The sequence below is a fragment of the Amblyomma maculatum genome, chromosome 3 (assembly GCF_055883805.1).
Source record: "Amblyomma maculatum isolate TAMU_Amacu chromosome 3, ASM5588380v1, whole genome shotgun sequence".
NCBI classification, from domain to species: domain Eukaryota; kingdom Metazoa; phylum Arthropoda; class Arachnida; order Ixodida; family Ixodidae; genus Amblyomma; species Amblyomma maculatum.
Genome location: NC_139346.1, coordinates 96,545,111 through 96,566,674, shown reverse-complemented (window position 1 = coordinate 96,566,674; position 21,564 = coordinate 96,545,111). Strand labels below are relative to the sequence as shown.

At 43.3% G+C, this 21,564-nt stretch overlaps 1 long non-coding RNA gene across 2 annotated transcripts in view; it reads left to right on the top strand.

Annotated features, from left to right (window-relative positions):
• Window positions 1–16,788, top strand: part of LOC146195382 (uncharacterized) — a 35,250-nt gene extending 18,462 nt beyond the window's left edge. Inside the window, exons 3-4 of one of the 2 annotated variants that reach the window (XR_014705555.1) lie at window positions 282–395; window positions 16,534–16,788. This is a non-coding gene — a long non-coding RNA (uncharacterized LOC146195382). The remainder of the gene's footprint in view (window positions 1–281; window positions 396–16,533) is intronic. The other variant, XR_014705556.1, reaches the window with a different exon arrangement.
• Window positions 16,789–21,564: the final 4,776 nt, after the last annotated feature.

Sequence of the window (21,564 nt, the reverse complement as noted above, 5' to 3'; positions counted from 1 at the left end):
TGTTAACCAATCCCTTAATTTTGGTCCCTGTGTTCTCGCACACGCTCTTAAGCAAAGAGTTTTAACTACCAATATATGAATGACCGGTCGGCATGGATATAAAGCTAGGGACTGTATGGCTTAGGGGAAGCGTATCTTTCGGGATTTGTGGGGGCCGATAGGTTCTACATCCATCTCACCCTTCCACGGCAAAGGTGGCAGTTTCTGCGAACTCATTAACACATCTGAGGTTATTGGCAGATTCTGCAAACTCGGCCTTATTATACTCTCTGTTGATCTAGCACAAGAGGCGACCTGTCAGTGCCCGGCCAACTAGCAACTAGTCGGCGGTTACTACGTGCCAAAGCACGCCTGCTGTTCTTCACACACAACACCGATGCTGACAGAGACAAAAGGTGATGCTAAATTTTATGGCGGAACGGGTCCATCTTCGCTAATGGTTAATCAGAATGAAAGAGTGCGTTCAAAGTTAAGGCAAATGTTGCGAGCGCTGCAGAGTGTCAGCAGTCAAGTATTATAAAATTTCTGTGATAACGCCACACATATACTTCAAGAGAAGGCTAATGAGGAATACTTTACGAATCATAGCTGACCGATTGCGCCCTCGCGTCCGAAACTAAGATTAGCTGCACTTTAACTTGAGTTCCTCAAGACAAGCAGGTTACTTTAGTTGGCGACTAACCACAATTTTGGATGTTAATACAGGAACAACATTGCTATCGATAGAACGAGGACCCTCTTCTGAAATGTGCGCACAGCTCTAGGCTAAGTGCCTTAGTTTGTGCTTGCTCAATATGTATACCTTGTAGCGTAAAAAACCCCTGCTTGGTGACTGTTGTAAAAGTAGACGTGTCTACGTTGAAATGAATGCGGTTAAAATGAAGCCCGGAGGTGATAAATTGTGAACATTGAGAAACGTAAACGGATCTCTAAGATGGGAAAGTACTTGGCTGCCTGTTGCACAACATCGATTTAAATTTAGGAAGAAGGCGAAAGACCGATTTCGCTTTGCTTTTTTGGAGATTGCGCTTACATGGCAGCACGGTAAATATAGTCCGTGTTAAGCGTACGGAAGTAACGCGGTTTCAAAATTTGTGGGAAGAGGCTGCAATTCCGAAAATTCCAGGAACACTCCCAATCAAAGCGCTGCTTCATGTTGATTTAAAGTGTCTTTGCAGACAAATGTAATTTTTTAAAACCTGGATGTAGTTCTTACTTACTGGCTGAACGGAAGGCATATCACCATGTTGCGTCACCGTTTTAATCGCAATCGCAGAAAAAGCGGCGATTATGTTGTCCTAAGTCTACCTGTAAGTACCCAGGGAATGAATATTTTTATAACACTCATCTAGAATAAATCAAATTTTATAGCACGAGGATTCTATGAAGCACAAAATTATCCCACGGATTGTGACAACAGATGTGCACAAATCTGCGATGAGGCTGTTAATTGTGGTAACGTAGCTGCAACGTCCAGCATCTATTACGGGAGCCTGTTCTCTCAAAGAAACTCTCGCGACGTCGACAATTAGACATGCTCTGGTGGCAGACATCGAAAATAGAATGGCTGCCTTCTCTGTCGAGCTTTGTTTTAACCTCGGTGATATTTTGCAAATAGTAAGCATGAATATTGGAGACAGGTATTACGCAGCAGAACAGTTTTTGTGATGGCCTTAAAGATAGATGAAGAAACATACTTAGATGGAAATATTTGACGACGCAAAATCTATTCATGTCTTTAGACCGTTTAGAAAATTTTCCTTCGAGCTCCTCATATGGTAAGCAAAAGTGACACAAATCAATGTTATTTCAGCGCGCACTTCCAATGTAGAAACTGGGCTGCTAGTACAGACCGAACACACAACCGCTGCCTCCGCCTTGCCCATAAAAGCCTCGGTTCCCTTTGGGGCCTCAGCATGAGGACGTGAGTCGCTTTTCTGGGTGTCCTTCTCTGAACAGAGCCAGCTCTGAGAACCAGTCACCAGTCTCCCCAACATAAATTCTTCTCGCTTTATTATTGTGTCCACATCATATCGTTGCAATCGACGCACTGCTGGCGCGGCTACGCATAGGAAGCGAACGGGAAGACCGCCATCTACTCGAACAGCAGCGAAGTGTCGCAGTGTTTTCTTCACGGTTCCCTGGTTTCTGCCACGGAAGCGTGAACCGGGTAGTGAACTTCGCCTGCTATTTATCTCTGCTCCAGTGGCGCTGAATATAGGATCCTGTCAACTCCTCGTGCAGCGTTGGCGGGCTGCTGTCGGGAGGGCCCGAGTTGACTGGTATTCCATCCTCACAATCCATAGCCGTTGACGGCGCGCCATGGACCATCGACGTGCGACCTGCGTCGGATGCATCGACTCGCGCATTTATCTTCCTTATTCGCTTTGTGTCCCATATTTAATCTTTTGTTGGTCCTCAGCCGCGACCTCTAGGGCACTCTTTCTTTAATAAAGGTTATCCGCGGTTGCAGCGGTGGGGCTAAAAGGCAAACAGAAATTGCGGTATCACTGCGCTGCTTTGTAAGGCTTATGCTTTGTTCCGTTCATAATTACTTTTGGCTCTTTGATTCGAAGAAAAAGCGGAGTCGAGCCGAGAACACTGGCCATGGCTACAGCTTGCTCAACCACTAACGCGCGGGAATTGAGCAAAGCGCACCCATCAGCTTCATTTTATTCCTTATGCTTATCGTATACTTTGCATACACATTACTCGACAAACTCTGTGCGAGGGGACAGGCTTCTTATGCGGAGAACATAAAAATCTTAACCTTTATTTATGCTTTATACTACGCATGTTGCATTCGGTTGCCAAATAAGCCGTACGAGACAAAATACAGAAATACGGACGTCGGCTTAACTAACGTTCCTCTTCGCTACTAAAACTAAAGAAAGTAAAATATAAAACAATTGGGCAACTTTTCATATTTATTCGGCTAAAGGAATTTACAGGATTATATTCAGACAATCGGCTTCATCACGATTCAGATTTGAGCACTCTTGCACAGTTTTGCAAGTGTTGGGTGGCAGTAACAGTGCAACCTTATAAAAGTGTGTTTGACCTCCTGCACACAAGAAATACGGGCTGTTTACAGCTGCAATAAACTGACCCGGGAGATGCAGCTACAATAGCTGATGCTGCTTGGCTTAAGTTAGCATTGGATGGACAGCAGCCGGTTTAGAGAAGCATATTGCTCTGGCACTTGGGCACGCCATATGCAGAACACTTCATCACTCCGTAGAGTGATAACAAAAGCAAGGCGGCTGGTGCATAGGTAAACCTGTCAACAACATTTTTATACACAGTTTTCTAGGGAAGTTCTATAGCTCAGAATACTGCACCCGGATTTACCGAATTTTCTTATGTGCGGAAAATAAGGACATTCTCTTAAAGATTGCATGCACAAGCAAAAGCACATTTGTTTACGCTTACAGAAATCACACTGTGCTGAATAATCTATATATTGGTGACATGCGGCACTCCTATAGATGAACGAAACATTTAAAAATGGCGCACTTACACATATTTTAACAAAAACTGGTAACCTGTTCGACAAAGGACAGCTCCTGGGAATTCTGGCGCTCAGAGAAAACATGAAGAGGTTAGTGTTGGCTGCGCAATTTCTGCAATTCCTAGAATATATATGCTATATTCTCTCTCTGCCTGGTCTCCGGCCTTCTTTTTGCTTTATTCATTGTTGGTCAATGCCACAAACAAGCATTCCACGTACATAATCACAGTCGATTCCTCGCTTTCATAGAAAGATGCGGTGTTATGGTACGGCTGGGCATATAGATCTTCAGGCCTTCATTTGTTTCCATTTTTCCCTTTACTTATACTTACCCGTGCTAACTACAACTCTACTGTTTATGCAATACAATTCGTCTACTTTCCCACCTTTATCTTTAATGATGAGTGATCCTAAAGCCATTTTTTGGCTGTCGCCGTAAACACTACATCATGGTACACGCCTTCTGTTTAGCAGTATATACGCGTCATGTCTTCTCTAAACGCACCTGGCTAAGCTCATTACATCACAATAATAACCCGCTACTTCCTCGACCCTTACGGCTAGACCAGGTTTTCTGGATTAGGTTCTAGCAGTGAAGGTTTGTTTTTAGCGGCCGCCAATGCAAATGTTTTTTATTTCATGGGCTGTACAAAGCCTAATCGCCTGTCGTGTTTGAGCATGTCTGCTTTCAGTATGTCAGCGTAGTCTGGAGAGGGGAACAGCGTCACCGCTTCTAATTAACAACGAGATCGTAATGCATAGCTCAGATGACACTGTAATGGGGAGCTCCGAACTACTTATCGGAGCATCGAATGATCGGCTCCGATAAGCATTTAAGCATGATGTTAGAATGAAAGCTCACATTTGCGAGTACGAGGCAAAGAACGTTTTACGTTAGGTTCTATATTTTCTGTTGATTGGTTCTTTCAGATATCGCGTTTTTCGAAGTGACATCGATGTAATTACGAGGGCTTAGAGATTGGGTATCAGCATCAGAGCAAGCGTCCGTTTTTGACGTAGAAACTTATTAATAAACGCTACATAAGCAGTGGCGTTTGGTGAATAAAGCCCACTTTCATTACTCTCCTGTCACAATTGAACAAATACTGGCGACGAACACGGGATGCAGTTAACAAGCACCGGCAAAGTGATTGGAACGAAACAAACGGCGGATCACTATTTGAAGCCAAGCCTTCCATTATGGCTACGCCAGCTGCTTCGTAACAATTTGGAATCATTCCCGAATTTATCCCAAGAGGCGAACAACAAGCCGTATTTCGAGATGTTTGGATATTGTGTGGAACTTAATTAGGTTCTGGGGACAAATAAGTTGAGATTGTCCTTGAATGTATAGCGAGCAGCAAAGGTTACAAGGAGCTGAAGAACATTTCACTTCCCAACAGTCCTAGTGACAAGAGCTTTGCCGAAATTCAGAAGATACTTACCTCTTCACGGGATGTCTAATAACCATCGAGCCTTTCAAGATCAAAACGCTCACGCCGCAGGAAGGAGCATCCGTGAAATATTTCGTGACTCCAGTTAAACATCTGGCGCGTAATTGCTTTTTCAGAGAATTTGTGAGGGATGCCTTGAGAGATCGGCTTGCGGCAGGATTTCGTGTGTAGGAGACTCAATAGATATTCCTCGCAACGGAAGGCTTAAACTTTGCAAATGCGTACAAGATTGCGCTCAAAAAGATATTGCTGCGAGGCAGACAAGGCAACTATATTCCCAAACAGAATGCCTGACCGCCGTTAATGTCGTTCGAGTAATGCAAGTAACGAAAGGTAGGCCACCGAAAACTAAAAAAAGAAGCACAGGCACTACAGCGCATCTGGTACAGCAATGCGAAGTGCCGCGAATGCGACGGGTAGAGCACCCACATACAATGTGCCGTAAAACAAAACCCCGATCAGTGAGCTTCCTGGAAGCGCAAGACGAAGAATCTGAGGGTTTGCACACGTATGTCTTACTGCCTGAGGGAGATGGAAAACGAGGCTACAAATTGGAAGTGCGGATTGAAGTAAAACCGACTGAAACGTCTTTGGATACGGTAGCAGCTATCACATTGCTGGCTGAATGTCTAATTAGGCAATGCTTTTCAGAGTTTGAATACAAGCCAATTTTAGACACGTTTGAACACTCACACAGGAGAGCGTCTAAAGTGGAAAGGAAAGGCAACTGTAATCGTTGAGTATAATGGGGGCATAATGCCGCTTCTATCCATAAGCATAGAGATTTGGGCTAATTGGTGTGGTGTCATCTGGAAGGATACCAGCGCGACAAACAAGGATGTGGAAGGGGACAAGTCATGCGCCTGTTTGCCCCCTTTCAAGGGAGGAATTTCCAAAGTCAAATGTCACCATGTCATTATCACATTCGAGAGCACAGAAAATTGTTAAAATAAAGCCGAAAAAACTGTAAGACTCAAGATCTCAACATAACGTTGAAACAAGACAACTGCAGTCTTTCAGTGATTCAGTTGCCTACCCAGGGCACACGTTTTCCGGGAAAAGCATGTATACCAAGGCTTAAAACTTAATAGCTAATCGATATGCTGTAAAGCTCAACAGCATCACCGAACTGGTCCTAATTGGGTCTTCTAAACTTTATTTTCAAGTTTTTCAGAAATTTGCGAACTGTGCTACCACCTCTGTATGCCCGTATTCAAGGAGTATCACAAATAAAAATGGAACGTGACAATGAAAGAAGGCATTCGATGTAACTAAGGAAGTGATTTTTAACAGCGATGTTTTAGCGTCCTATGATGTCGAGTAGCCGGTTGGACTTAGTAGCGAGTCTTCTGTTTACAAACAGGGTTGTGATCTTCCATGAACATCGAGACGGAATGAAACATCAGAAAAAACATTTGTTTCAAGCAATTTAACAAGCAGTGAGCGTAATTACGCTCAAGTTGTAAAACAAACACTCGCGCTCATACTTGCACTGCGGCAATTTCATTCAACTTATACGGCAGCAAATTCAGTGTACTGAGCACTAATCTTCAACCCCTTATCGTAATTCTGGGGCATGATAAACTCCTGCCAACTTTAGCACCATAATGGGCGCAGAGACGGGCGCTTTCGTTGAGAGAGCGTAAGTACGATCTGAAGTTTCGAAGCGGTAAAAAAATGAACCTTGCTGACACACTGTCACAACTTCCGCTCTCTCCAGCTTCAGGAAAACGACGACCCGGTGTGTGTGTGGCTATTTTGACACAACCCTGCTAGCATCTAACATGCGACTTCAGCTGCAGTTTTTCGATGGCCAGAACATTTTTCGGAAGAACTAGGACTGTTTTTTACATGTACAGATGAACTGTCTAAAGAGCAAGCGTGCCTGACTAGGCGAAGTCAGCTTATTGTACCAAAAACCTTGCAAGGTCATGTACTCTCGTCGGTGCACAAGGCACGCCCAAGAATAACTCCTATCAATATGCTAGCAAGGGCATACGTCCGGTGGCCTTCTCTAGAAAAAGACGTGGAAGAAACCCAAAAAGCTGCCTACGGTTACCCCGGAGAAATGCTGCCGACCACGGTCCACAATTCGCTTCAGAAACGTTTGCGGAGGAACCCTTGCGGAGCCGGATTCATGACAATAACGTATTGTTTTGAACAAGTGTACATCCTAGCGATTCGAAGAAAACTGTGTCTTAATAGTATGGCGTTTCCACTCTATCGTTTTCCTAATAGCATTATTAACAGCATTTACAACACCAAAATATTATCATTACAGTTTTAAAACACTGGTGGCTAAGAAGAAATATGCTGCATCTCCTAACGCACGAAAGCGTCGCGAAGGTTGAATGTGTCGACAGTAGAATAAGCAAAAGTTTGAAAAAGACAAAGCCATTGCTTGGTAGAAAATACATACAACCGACTAAAGCGCTTTGGAAGATTACCAGCATACGCATACTGCTGAAAGCTACTATTTTGATTTCCCGGTCATTATATGGTTTTCTAATTAACATCTAATAACTATAAACTTCTATCCCTTGTTCTCGTAGCTGTATTTAAGTTTACTGAGCCTATTTCATGAAACTTATATGAGTACTTTAGTCTGAACTCGCTAGTGCAGTGTTATCTACCTTAAAACAGCGCGAAGGAATGATCACACGAAGAAACACACATCGGCCCGGCTCTGGAAATATATTCACTCAGTTGCCCTTTGCTGGCTAAAATAATGCCGCAAACCATTCCAATCTGCGTTGGTTATTTTTTCCGACAGTCGCCGGCATACGGCTTTATCACTCTGATTCTGGTAGGCAAATAAAGTTTGTTTTCTTTGTTTGATCATGCTCGTCGTCGCGACTCGCAGCTTGATAACTTTGATTGTCGCTCAAGATGCTCCGAGATGTTTCCAGTTTCAACCAACCATGTTTCATCCAAGCTTCGTCCGAGAAATATTTTTTTTTCATGCACAGGTATAACTAGGAGCTGCTCCAAAACAAAATTAGTATTTTATTTTTGTTGCATCATGTTTTACAAACACAGAAAATCAAATTTATTCAAATGAACGCTGCATTTTAGTAATGTTCTCTCCATTTTTATCACTCTTGCTTATCCTTAAAACATAGGGCTTTATTTCCAAAGCTTATGTTTCAGATTAAGCGAAAACGGCGTCATGAAGAATTTCTGAGAACCCATTCTAATTTTTCGCTACGTAATACTTTTTTCTCAGTACTAAGTTTGCGTTCTTAGACATTAAAAACTACACGTCGCAATTATTTCACCGAATGTTTATGGTGGGCTCATCCGATTACGTTTGACTTCCGTTTTCCTGATCGTCAAACACTGTTAAAAGTAACAGGCACAAAAATATAATTTTGATGAAAGATGAGTTGGCAACTCTTTTCCAACTGCGCCATTCAGATGTGATGGCAGCTATTGCAACTTTGATTCTCCGTCGTATACGCTAACACCCTATGTGCAATCGCTAGTTACTTTGATGGTCGCCATAACCTACTTTGGCGTCGGCAGTGTCATAAAACGAAAGACTCACTTCGCAATACGCCGTTGACGATCTCACACAAGGGCACACTTCGAGGAAACGCTCTTTTTTTCTTGGCTTCTGGAGGATTTCATCGAGGCAATGCCACTTTTGTGAGAGCACTTTGTCCTACTGTTGGTATAGCTAGCCTGCCATTTCATCATCGAGCGCCTAATTTCTGGCAGCGCCTCTATATTTTCCTTCTTTTTCTTCATGTTTGATAAGCAACATAAAACAGACTTGAAAACTTTCCATTTTCTCTACAATAGGAAGTAATTATGAATAGTTATAACAGAGCTTTTGCTTTTTGAATAAGGAATATCCGCGTAGCCCGAGCAAGGAGAAAAATTAGGTAAACGTGTTTGCATTGCTTTTGGCATTGCATAAGGAGTGATGAAAGGTGTGATGACGCATTAGGTTCATTGTGAAAGCACGAAGACGGAGCCGTGCCGATATCACAACATTGGACTAGTGCACATAAGAATGCTTTCCTGGAAGAATGGGTTGCTTTTGGGTGCTGATAAGTGAAAAATAAAAATATGGATGGTTTTTTTTTATATGCCTTGAAATATCAATGCGGCAGCGATCTTTGCTCTTAAACCTCAGTGCCTTAGTTGATACAGGAGCCAGACTTTTTAATTTCAAGTGGAAACTGGCAGCGCATCTTAAGAATGTTATGATACCAGTGTAATGCGCAGATACGCATGGCTGGAGGGTATGCAATTACTCCACCAGGTAGACATATGATCTCGTAAATGTCCAAAGCAAGTGCATTGATTCCTCAGTGGCGGGAATTCGATGGGTCTGCACGGCCTACTCGTGACAAAACGCGCAATGGCTTCATTACCAGATGTGCCACTCTTTCTTTTCTTTTCTTGTGGGTAGGGAGGGGGGTAACTTTTATTTACTCGGTACCGCTACTTTGTGGTTTCCAAATCAATATACGAAGTCGTAGGATAAACAGAAATCTATTACCTCTGCTGTACTTTATTATTGTTGTGGACGTCACCTGTATTTGTGGTAGGTCATGTAGTACCATCGTTGCCTAGTAATGGAAATTTTGCACCGTTGGTTTTAGGCCAACGTTCAATTTAACGCAATCGTTTAAAATGCACGTGCAACTATGCATTCATTTCCCACTTGTCAAGAACCCTCCTTTCTACATTTTTTTCCCCTTAGGAATTAGCGTTGTCAAATCGAATATTCTGATTTTTATTATTGTCATATCGACACAAAAATGCAGTTTGAACGATACGAAAGCACCAAATAAGGAATATATCGCCGATAACTATCGTGAAAAGGTGTTTATTAGGCAGTCAGAGGATGCTGCTTGATAAGTAATGGAGGGAAAATTTGTATTTCTGAGAGGTTCTCCTTTGGACCATATAATATCACCTCCAGATCCATCACGTTGTCAATATTACTGCATTGGCAGCTTGACCTCTATTATTTGGAGGAAATGGGTTTTGCTATTTTGTGGGACATTTATGTCAAAAGGCAAAACTGACAACACAGGTAGCGTCGAAACGCACCTTGTGTTGAGTATTAAACAAAAAGCGGCTAACAGAAGCAAAGCTGTAGGCTACCTTTCGGTGGCATACAGCCCAACATTACGCTTAACATTTAAGTAGTGTGCAATGCAAGCAAGCAAGACTTCGTCGCACATTATAATTTAATACGTTCGAGAAAGAAAATTAGACTGCAGAAAACCTTCCTCTAAGTCAGAATGCCTAGTCTTGATGACCGCCCCTCAGTATGTGTACAAAAATTTCATCAAACACTAAACGATAGGAGCAGAGGATAATTCTAAATAATAAATCCTTCTCTGTCAAAGATTTTATTCATTATTTATTTATTCAAATAAATAAATGCTCTCCTGAAGAAGGTATTACATAAGGAGGCACACGAAGAACCCTGATAACACGTCATGAGAACTAAAAAAAAGCAGAAATAGTAAAGAGTTATATTAGGTTTTATGGCACAAAAAGCGACCGAGGCTATGCTGCGCGAAACACAAGGTTAAAACAATTAGTAAACAACACCGCATAATACGCAAGCTGAATAGAAATGAAATATATGGCACAATTTTATACCATGTATTCTATGCCAAATCATGCCATATATAAGAATGAGAATATCACGCCATATAAAAATAGAACTGAAATATATGATACAGCTTTTAGAGAAGATAACAGCTGGTCAGGCTTCGAATGATAACGCATGTGTGTTTGTATTAAAAGAAAAATGGCAGCGTTTAGACCCCTTCCCTTTCGCTGAAACTGTACATTTTCCATAAAGGAAACAAGGCTGAGGCAGAATGATGTGAATAGGGGTCACTCACTGATTCCTAGTTTATTCGAATTGATTTAGGCATTTCCGGAATTTGGGTGCTTCATCTTAAAATGTCACGTACATTTCAGTGGAACCGCGTTGTATGACGAACGCGCGAGAAATCTAGAATAACCGCATAAACCACGAATCCAAGAGCTCCGCTATTCAAACTAACACACACTTAACATCAGCTTTTTTTACGGGCACTTAGTGCCAGCCCAAACTTAAACCTAACCTGCGGTCATGCTTCTGCATTGTCAAGCGCAGTTCCACTGCCCGCAAATATGTAAAAAAAAGAAGAAAAAAAAAGCCATAGGCAATACAAGTCTGTTTTCGGCGTTGTCCCTCTTGAATATTCGCTTATGTGAGGTAGTCGGTTCAAGGCTTCAGAGATGTACAATATGTAGTAAAATCCAGTCTTTATTGCATCTCCAACAAGTGGGGCTAGGAATATGAGAGCGCGGCCAATGCTATGACTTATGCAGTAGAATTGAAATTCTCGCACGTGTGCCTAGCCATCCCTGAATAATGCAGAAAGTGTTCTGCGTGCATGAGCTGCTTTCAGTCCGCACTTGCAGTGTAAAATTCAAGATGACATTACTTTACTTTTTACTCGGACTTCAAGAGTAAGGTGCTCAGCTTCGTTCAAATCTTTAAAACTAAACCTTAATCTAATCGTAAACCTAAACAGCTTAAATTATGAGTCGGCTTTCGCGGCCCAGCTTAACGAAACTTGGATTGCAACAGGAACGCATTAGTTCATGTTTACAAAATTGTTGTTTTCACGAACATGTTAACAAATATGAGATGAAAATTATGTAGACGCTATGTGACTATAACTATGACAAAAGGACATGACAGTTTTATATTCCCTACTATATTAGCAAGCTACCAGCAAAAATGTTGATATGTGACTCTACGAACGTTACAAAATCTGCACTTAAAGGGCTGATTGTTACTGCGAAGAAAATACTGGGTTTCTTTGTAATTGGTATCCAGTTTCTTTCTTTACAATTTATGTTCCGTTTATTGGCTAGAAACTTCCTTTGGTTTGCTTTATTATCTATTGTTGGGTGAAAGAATGAACTATATATGCTATGTAACCGCATCGCTTTATTTTTTGCACTCAATGAGGATTGTATATATTGTCACCGTTTCATATTGAGTGCGCACCGCTCGACTTCTGTGGCCCACCCACAAGTCCTTGCGCTTCTGCGCGAACACGCTACTAATTGCATATATATATATATATATATATATATATATATATATATATATATATATATATATATATATATATATAAAGGAAAGAAGCCAACAGTCGGCGAGGCCGAGGAAATCGTAGGGGATGTTACTTTATGTCCTTTTTTTTTTAATGTTTACTTGGATAATCACAGAAATTAGTAATGTAATCTTGTTTAGGGGAAAGATAATTAAACACAAAGTAGAAGAAAAGATATATATATAAGATATATATATATATATATATATATATATATATATATATATATATATATATATATATATATATATATATATATATATATATGAAGGAAAGAAGCCAACAGTCGGCGAGGCCAAGGAAAGCGTTGGGGATGGTACTTTATGTCTTTTTTTTCTTTTTTTTTAATATTTACTTGGATAATCACAGAAATTAGCAATGTAATCCGTTTAGGGGAAAGATAGTTAGACACAAAGTAGAAGAAAAAACAACGTGCCGATGATGGGATCCGAACCCACGACCTCCGAATAACGCGTCCGATGCTCTTCCAACTGAGCTACATCGGCCGCTGTCCCCCCTGCTACTTTCTTGGGTATTTATGTTGTCTGTATACGAACCTTGAGAGTGTTCACCAGCGCCACCCTCAGCCATAGCGGCGGACGTGGGACGTCCTTTGTTACCGCCAGCGTCACGTAGAACGTGATCAAGAGCGAGGGCGAAAGCTGTGCTAGAACCCTCTTACGCTACCTATGGCTTCAAGACTGCCAGAACCGAGACCCCCGTAAGCTACAAGCAGATCAATCAAGGGGAAATGAGGGTGCTCGTTATAATACATGAAGGAAAGAAGCCAACCGTCGGCGAGGCCAAGGAAAGCGTTGGGGATGGTACTTTATGTCTTTTTTTTTAATGTTTACTTGGATAATCACAGAAATTAGCAATGTAATCTGTTTAGGGGAAAGATAATTAGACACAAAGTAGAAGAAAAAACAACGTGCCGATGATGGGATCCGAACCCACGACCTCCGAATAACGCGTCCGGTGCTCTTCCAACTGAGCTACATCGGCCGCTGTCCCCCCTGCTACTTTCTTGGGTATTTATGTTGTCTGTATACGAACCTTGAGAGTGTTCACCAGCGCCACCCTCAGCCATAGCGGCGGACGTGGGACGTCCTTTGTTACCGCCAGCGTCACGTAGAACGTGATCAAGAGCGAGGGCGAAAGCTGTGCTAGAACCCTCTTACGCTACCTATGGCTTCAAGACTGCCAGAACCGAGACCCCCGTAAGCTACAAGCAGATCAATCAAGGGAAAATGAGGGTGCTCGTTATAATACATGAAGGAAAGAAGCCAACAGTCGGCGAGGCCAAGGAAAGCGTTGGGGATGTCTTTTTTTTTTTAATGTTTACTTGGATAATCACAGAAATTAGCAATGTAATCTGTTTAGGGGAAAGATAATTAGACACAAAGTAGAAGAAAAAACAACGTGCCGATGGATCCGAACCCACGACCTCCGAATAACGCGTCCGGTGCTCTTCCAACTGAGCTACATCGGCCGCTGTCCCCCCTGCTACTTTCTTGGGTATTTATGTTGTCTGTATACGAACCTTGAGAGTGTTCACCAGCGCCACCCTCAGCCATAGCGGCGGACGTGGGACGTCCTTTGTTACCGCCAGCGTCACGTAGAACGTGATCAAGAGCGAGGGCGAAAGCTGTGCTAGAACCCTCTTACGCTACCTATGGCTTCAAGACTGCCAGAACCGAGACCCCCGTAAGCTACAAGCAGATCAATCAAGGGGAAATGAGGCTGCTCGTTATAATACATGAAGGAAAGAAGCCAACAGTCGGCGAGGCCAAGGAAAGCGTTGGGGATGGTACTCTATGTCTTTTTTTTAATGTTTACTTGGATAATCACAGAAATTACCAATGTAATCTGTTTAGGGGAAAGATATATATATATATATATATATATATATATATATATATATATGTGTGTGTGTGTGTGTGTGTGTGTGTGTGTGTGCGCGCGCGCGCGCGCGTGTGTGTGTGTGTGTGTGTGTGTGTGTGTGTGCGTGCGTGTGTGTGTGTGTGTGTGTGTGTGTGTGTGTGTGTGTGTGAATGAAAGTAGCCAACAGTCTGCGAGGCCAAGAAAAGCATTTGGGATTGCTCTTTATCTTTTTTTTTACCTTTATTCGGTAATCACATAAATTAGTAATGTAATCTGTTTAGGGGAAAGATAGTTAAACTCAAAGTAGAAGAAAAAACAACGTGCCGATGGTGGGAACCGAACCCACGACCTCCGAATATCGCTTCCGATGGTCTTATATATATATATTACCAAACCAAACCAAAATAATATGACGCAATAAACTTTATGCATGTATTAATATATATATATGTGCAATGTCACAACATGATGCTGATAAACTAAACAGTTAGGGTGCTCTCTCTATGTATTTGCTTTCTTGCTCTTTCTAAAGGCGGTTTCCTTTGACAGCTTCAATACAAAGAAACTAGCCTAGCTCCAGACATCTATAAGGCACAAATTTAATCGAAAGTTACAACTGCTTGCACAGGTGCGCTGTTGGTAAACTTGATTCGCTGAAAACGCAGTGTTACCTGGCTTGCTTGCCAGAAAATATTGTTGTTTTATGCGTATTTAAGCACTAAGGAATAGTTGGCAGCTGGAATTACTTCGAGTGCAATTTCGAGGTGTGGTTTGCATTTGGTAGTGTAATTGCAGTGGCTTGTCAGCGCCGCGCAAAACGTTGGAGGACTTTTTATGATTCTATTTTTGCAATTCGAAAGTGCTTACTTGTGCCTTCTTGCATAAAGCAAGTAGGACTGTCCAGTTCACAAAGCGACCGTCGACTACCATATACAAAAAAAAAACAATTGGCTGTGACTTAGCTTGATTAAGCCTGGTGATTGCGAAGCAATACATGGTACTACTATTGTACAGCTTGTGGTGATGCTTAGCTGTGCTATATTCACCATGGTGATACCCCGGTTATGTTTGCTGTTATGGCTGTGGTGACGCTTGACTGTACTATATTTAGCTATGGTTTTACATTGCTAAACACACACAGACAGAATCACAATGCACACATGTTTCTCGTTTCATCTTTTATTCAAACCTATATATACAGTCCGGTGGTCCGTAAAGAAATGGCGTTTTGTCTGTACATCACTAATTACGTATTCATCCGAAGGTCAAATACTTCAAACGTATCGAATTTCAACATTGGGGAAGTGCTCATCCTTGCCTTGTCAGATGGAGGGAAGGGCGCACTGGGTGCAGCCCTCCTGTGAGGGTACAAACCTCAGCCAACAACCATCATCATCCTACGGCAACCCCGGGCAAGGCCCCCCACACCACTGGGGTGGGGAGGTCCTTGTTTCAGGGAGCAGGCGTTACCCCAGCCAAGGGGCTCGTGCAATCTGGATTCGCTCCGCCGGGCAGGTTCGCAGTGCCAATGCGCCGCCCCCGCAATGCCCCGGCGGATCGAAGCCTGACGCGAGCAAGATTCCTAATAGGAGACCTCTATTCGACAATTCTCTTCCCTGAATATAATTATTTGGTGTCCTCATTCTTCATAAAGTCTCTGCAGCCTGCCCTAAGCGCTTTGACTGTAGGCGGCATCTCATGGCTTGACAAGAGGAGCGGAGTCAGGCCGTAACTGCCACAGTGCAAGGTGACGGTGAGCCCCCGCTCTTACACAGATGGTATGACGTCACGCAGCGCGCAGCGCCACTGGTGAGAGGAGCAAAAGTCAGGCGGTAACTGCCACCGCGCAAGGCGATGGCGCGAGTTTAGCCTCGCTCTTACACAGATGGTATGACGTCACACAGCCAGGTGACGCTAAAGGTCAAGCGTGGCTGCCACCGCCGCGCCTTTTGACGGGCTGAGGTGGTAGCTAAAGTAGTATTGCTTCGCAATAAAACCCAAACTCATTCATTTTCCTGGTAGATGCATGAATTGGTTCTTAAATGGAAACAGAGGCAGACCATCTGTCATGCGTAAAGAAGCTGCCATGTTTATAGAAGCAAATAATTTTGAAGTAATAACGTCGTGTATTTTCCTATCCATAAACTGACAGCGCAATTGTGAAACCCGGTACTGCATTACAGCATCCAAATGTATTCTGTGAATTCTGCGATCAGACGAATCAGTGCTGTTGTTTATGCTGTTGAGGCAAAGTGAACTATACAAGACGCGTTGGAGCAATTGTCTTTCTACCTGCTCACCGCTATCCGACATCGAAGTCTCTTGCCAGAATTACGTCCAACTAGCTTGAGCACTCAGGCGTTTGTCGGAATGGGTCTACGCATTCGCGATGCAAGAGCGCATTTCGTAGACCTTTATATTATAGATATAGATGCAAGTGCACGTGGCGAGAGCGACGATCATTCTGCAAAGATTGAAGGAGTGGAAGGCTCTTCTTAACTTAATTGTTGACTATTTGTTTTTTTATTCGTTGCAGGAGGAGAAGCGAGCCCGTGCTCGGCGTGTGAAGCAGCGCATTTCCTGCGCCGTCTGTTGCCGCTATAGAGTAAGCGAATGCATAAGCAAGGTTTTGTTGGAGTGATTGAGAATCTTGAAAGAAGGTTCCTCACGCTAAGGGAAGGGAGCACTGAAGGTTAGAGTTCTTCAGCTCTAGCCTTAGCGCTTCCATTTCACCGAGAACGCGTCCATTACTTGGTGCAATGAAACAATGGAATAAAATATATGGACTGTGACTGGCTTTCGATCTCATGGCAGCCCGATTGATCGGCTTCCCTAGGTGCTGCATAAAATCATTAGCCTATTGCCGCAATCACCTCCCTCTCCCCTACGTGACTCCAGATATAACAGATAATGAGTGTATGTTCGAACACACGGACGTTTTACCCTGTAAGTAACCATCTTAGATACTATTTGAAAACTAAAACCATGAATGAAAGCCACCTTTCACTGCGCAGCAGCAGTTATCCTGCACATTTGCACCATCACCTTGAAGTAGGAGATAATCCCCATCATCAGAGTCAGTTCCGTCTCTCCAGTAAGGTGGAGGTGGCGGAATCAGGCTTGGAGGACGGGGTACCCACAGGCTGCTTCTGTAGGAAGCCTGTCGTGCTTGATGTGAGGGTTGCAGGCTAAAGCTCGCACTTTTTGCTAAGGCAAGTGCTCGCCATCTACCCCTTTGTAAACGTTACAACAAATAAGTAACCGAATGCCATTAAAATCATTCCTTTTAAAATATAACTGATTATAGCACTCATGTACTGCCGACGAAAGTAGCTGAAGATTACAAACTGTAGTCGAGTACTGGTTCATCACTCTAAATTTTTGTTGCTATAACAAAACCTTGCTCTCACTGCAGTCTCAAAGTGCGGCTTTGGTGACACTTTTTAAACGTTGTTAATTTTTTTCAGCGGTTTTTAAAATATATCACTGCACATTTCGCAACATTGCCTCGTCAGGACAGCACCCGCTGATGTGAACACTCTCTCATTGTACTTTTAGGAAAATGATGTTCAATACATTCTGAGAGTTGTATGCAGGTATTAAGAGATAGAAAGCGTGCAGAGTGGGTCAGAGAAATAACTCAAGTTACCGACATTCTAGTGGAAATTAAGAAGAAGAAATGGACATGGACAGGACATGTAGTGCGAAAAGAGGATAACCGATGGTCACTGAGGGTGACAAATTGGATTCCAAGGGAAGGAAAGCGTAGCAGGGGGTGGCAGAAAGTTCGGAGAGGCTTGCGAAACTCGATGAAGTCGTGAGCTCTGCTGTGTAGGGCCACCCAAGATAGACAGGTCACGGCAGAGAGTTCTGAAAAAATGTGATTCGCTGGAGAAGGTAATGGCAACCCAATCCAGTATTTCCTGTCAAGAAAACCCTATGGCCAGTCACAGTACCATTAATGATATGGCGCCGGAAGATGAGCCCCCCAGGTTGGAAGGCGTCCCACATGTTACTGGGGATGAACAAAGGGCGATTCCTAGTAGCTCCAAGACGAATGAAGCGGCTGGGCTAAAGCCAAAAGGACGCTCAGTTGTGGATGTGTCGGGAAGCGACCGGAAAGTCCGATGTTGCAAGGAGATATATCACATAGCAACATGGAAGATAAGATCTATGATGCAAGGTAAACTGGATGTCGTCAAGCGAGAAATGGACAGATTGAACATTGATATCTTGGGTATCAGCGAGCTCAAGTGGACCGGAATGGGAGAATTTAACTCCGGCGACCATTATGTCTTTTTTTGTGGGCACGAATCCAAGAGAAGAAATGGGGTCGCTCTCATAGTAAACAGAAGAATGGGCAAAGCAGTGCTAGGGTACAACCCCAAAAACGACCGAATGATTTCACTTCGGATCCAAGGTCAGCCTTTCAACATAACAGTTATCCAAGTCTATGCACCGACCACTGCTGCTGAAGAAGCTGACGTTGAGAGATTTTATGCGGACCTACAATGTCTTTTAGACCGCACCCCATCATCAGACGTCGTTTTTCTCATAGGAGACTGGAATGCTAAGGTCGGGAGAGAAGAAATATCCGGAATTATAGGCAAGTTCGGTCTTGGCGAGCCAAATGAAGCTGGGCAAAGGCTAGTAGAGTTTTGTCAAGAGAACAACCTGACCATAGCGAATACTCATTTTCAACAGCACAAGAGGCGCCTGTACACATGGACTTCACCGGACGTTCTGTACAGGAATCAGATCGATTATATTCTTTGCCGGCAGAGATGGAGAAGCGCTCTACAAGAAGTATAAACAAGGCCTGGGGCCGATTGTGGCACCGATCATCAGCTTCTTGTTGCCAAAACTAAGCTTCGATTGAGGAAAACGCAGAAAACTAGAAGGACTTTCAGGTATGATCTGGATCAAATTCCATTAGAATATGCTGTGGAAGTGAGGAATCGATTTCAAGTATTAGATCTGGAAGACAGAGAGCCCGAAGAGATGTGGACTGATGTTCGTGATATAATACAAGAAGTTGCTACTAAGGTAGTTCCAAAGCAAAAGAAATGCAAGAAAGCAAACTGGTTATCTGAAGAGGCTTTGCAAATGGCTGAGGAAAGGAGGATGGCAAAAGTTATGGGGGAAAGAGAAAGATACAAGGTTCTCAATGCGGATTTTCAGAAAATAGCAAGGAGAGATAAGAATGCCTTCCTGAACATACAGTGCCAAGCAATTGAGGACAACAGCCAATTGAGGAACACTTGAGCTCTGTATAAGACAATCAAAGATATCAAAGGAAGCTTCTGTACTAAGCTGGGCGTGATAAAGGACAAACAAGGCAAGGACCTCACTGAAGCCTCAAAGATAAAGAAGAGGTGGCAGGAATACACAGAAGAACTGTACAAGAAGGACCCGAATGTGCAAACCCAACATAAGACGGTTGTGATTACTGATCTCGAGCCGGGCATCCTGAAGAGTGAAGTTGAATGGGCCTTAGCCAGCCTTGCTAAGAAGAAAGCTAGCGGAATTGATGGCATTCCAGCTGAGTTGCTTCAAAACCTCAACCATGACGCTGTTAACATTCTGCATACATTATGTCAGAAAATTTGGACAACCCTGCAGTGGCCACAGGATTGAAGGAGGTCAGTTTATATCCCCATTCCAAAGAAAGGCAGTGCCAAAGATTGTTCCAACTACCGCACGATCGCGCTTATTTCGCATGCTAGCAAAGTGATGTTGAAAATCCTCCAAGCTAGGCTGCAGCAGTATGTGGATCGGGAGCTTCCGGACGTGCAAGCTGGGTTTCGCAAGGGCAGAGGAACTAGAGACCAAATTGCTAACCTTCGCTGGATCATGGAAAAAGCAAGAGAGTTCCAGAAACCCATCTACTTCTGCTTTATTGATTATGCGAAAACGTTTGACTGCGTAGATCACAGCAGATTGTGGCAAGCTCTCCAAGAGATGGGAGTTCCAATTCACCTCATCTGTCTCCTCAGGAACCTGTATGAAGGGCAAGAGGCCACAGTCAGAACTGGGCATGGTCTTACTGATTGGTTTCCGATCGAGAAAGGAGTGAGGAAAGGCTGCATACTGTCGCCCTGCCTATGTAACCTATATGCAGAGTGCATCATGAGGAAGGCCGGTCTGGACGAGTCTTCAGCTGGAGTGAAGATTGCTGGAAAACGTATCAACAACCTTAGATATGCGGATGATACCACTTTAATGGCAGAAAGTGAAGTGGAACTCGAGAGACTTCTGATCCGCGTACAAGAGGAGAGTGAGAAGTTTGGGCTTAAACTGAACATTAAAAAGACAAAAATCATGGCGTCCTGCCCTACCAAGTCCTGGAGCATCAATGGACAAGAAGTGGAAGCTGTGACAGATTTTCTGTTCTTGGGCTCCAAGATTACCTCGGAAGGAGACTGCAGCCATGAAATTAGGAGACGCCTGCTTCTGGGAAAGAGAGCAATGGTTAGCCTTGACCGCCTAGTAAAGTGCAGAGACATTAGTGTGCCAACCAAGATCCGTATAACTCGTGCTATGGTCTTTCCAGTTGTGGTGTATGGATGCGAGTGTTGGACTGTGAAAAAGGCTGACCGCCGAAGAATTGACGCGTTTGAATTGTGGTGCTGGCGAAGACTCTTGAGAGTTCCTTGGACTGCCAGAAGATCAAATCAGTCGATATTTTCGACCATAAACCCTGACTGCTGATTGGAGGGTCAAATTTTAAAGTTAAAGCTCAGCTACTTTGGTCATCTGATGAGAAGAGAAGAGTCGCTGGAGAAAGATTTGATGTTGGGAAATGTTGAGGGTCGCCGGAGAAGGGTTAGGCAGCGAACGCGTTGGTTAGATGGCATCCTCGAGGCACTGGAGATGAAGTTATGTGATTTTTAGGAAGATAGTGAGAGACCGGAAAGCGTGGCGTGACATGGTCCATAGGGTCACGAAGAGTCGGACACGACTGAACGACTAAACTGAACTGAGGGGTCAAGTGGATGCAGCTAGCACAGAACCGGGTTAGGTGGAGAAATATGGGAGAGGCCTTCGCCCTGCAGTGGGTATAATCAGGCTGATGATGATGATGATGATGATGCAGGTCACACTTCACCGCGGAACTGCTACTAAACCGAAAACGGCATATACAGTGTCATATACAATCGATTGGTGGGCTTATCATGACTGGCGATTGGATTTCTCAAGCACAGAAAGGAGAGGTTTTTTGTATTCTACTTACGCCAACGAACAAATTATGCTTGATATTTTAGTTTCCTTTGACCTGCTTCTGACAGTTAAGGAGTTTAGTAGAGTTCATGACGACTGAGGTTAAATTCTTGGTTTATTTTTGTAAATAGTGCCTTCAACCGAATCACCGAATGCTATGTAAAGACCGGGATTTCTAACAACAAATCTATTGGGCTCACAATAATGAATTCAAACATGATCAATCACATGTTGTCAAGGTTAACGCTTATCATGATCATTTCATAAATTATAGGCAGCGTGAGGGACATATACCTACTTTTCAAAGGTTACGTCTCTCAGTGCATCGCACGCTTTGTTCCGAAAA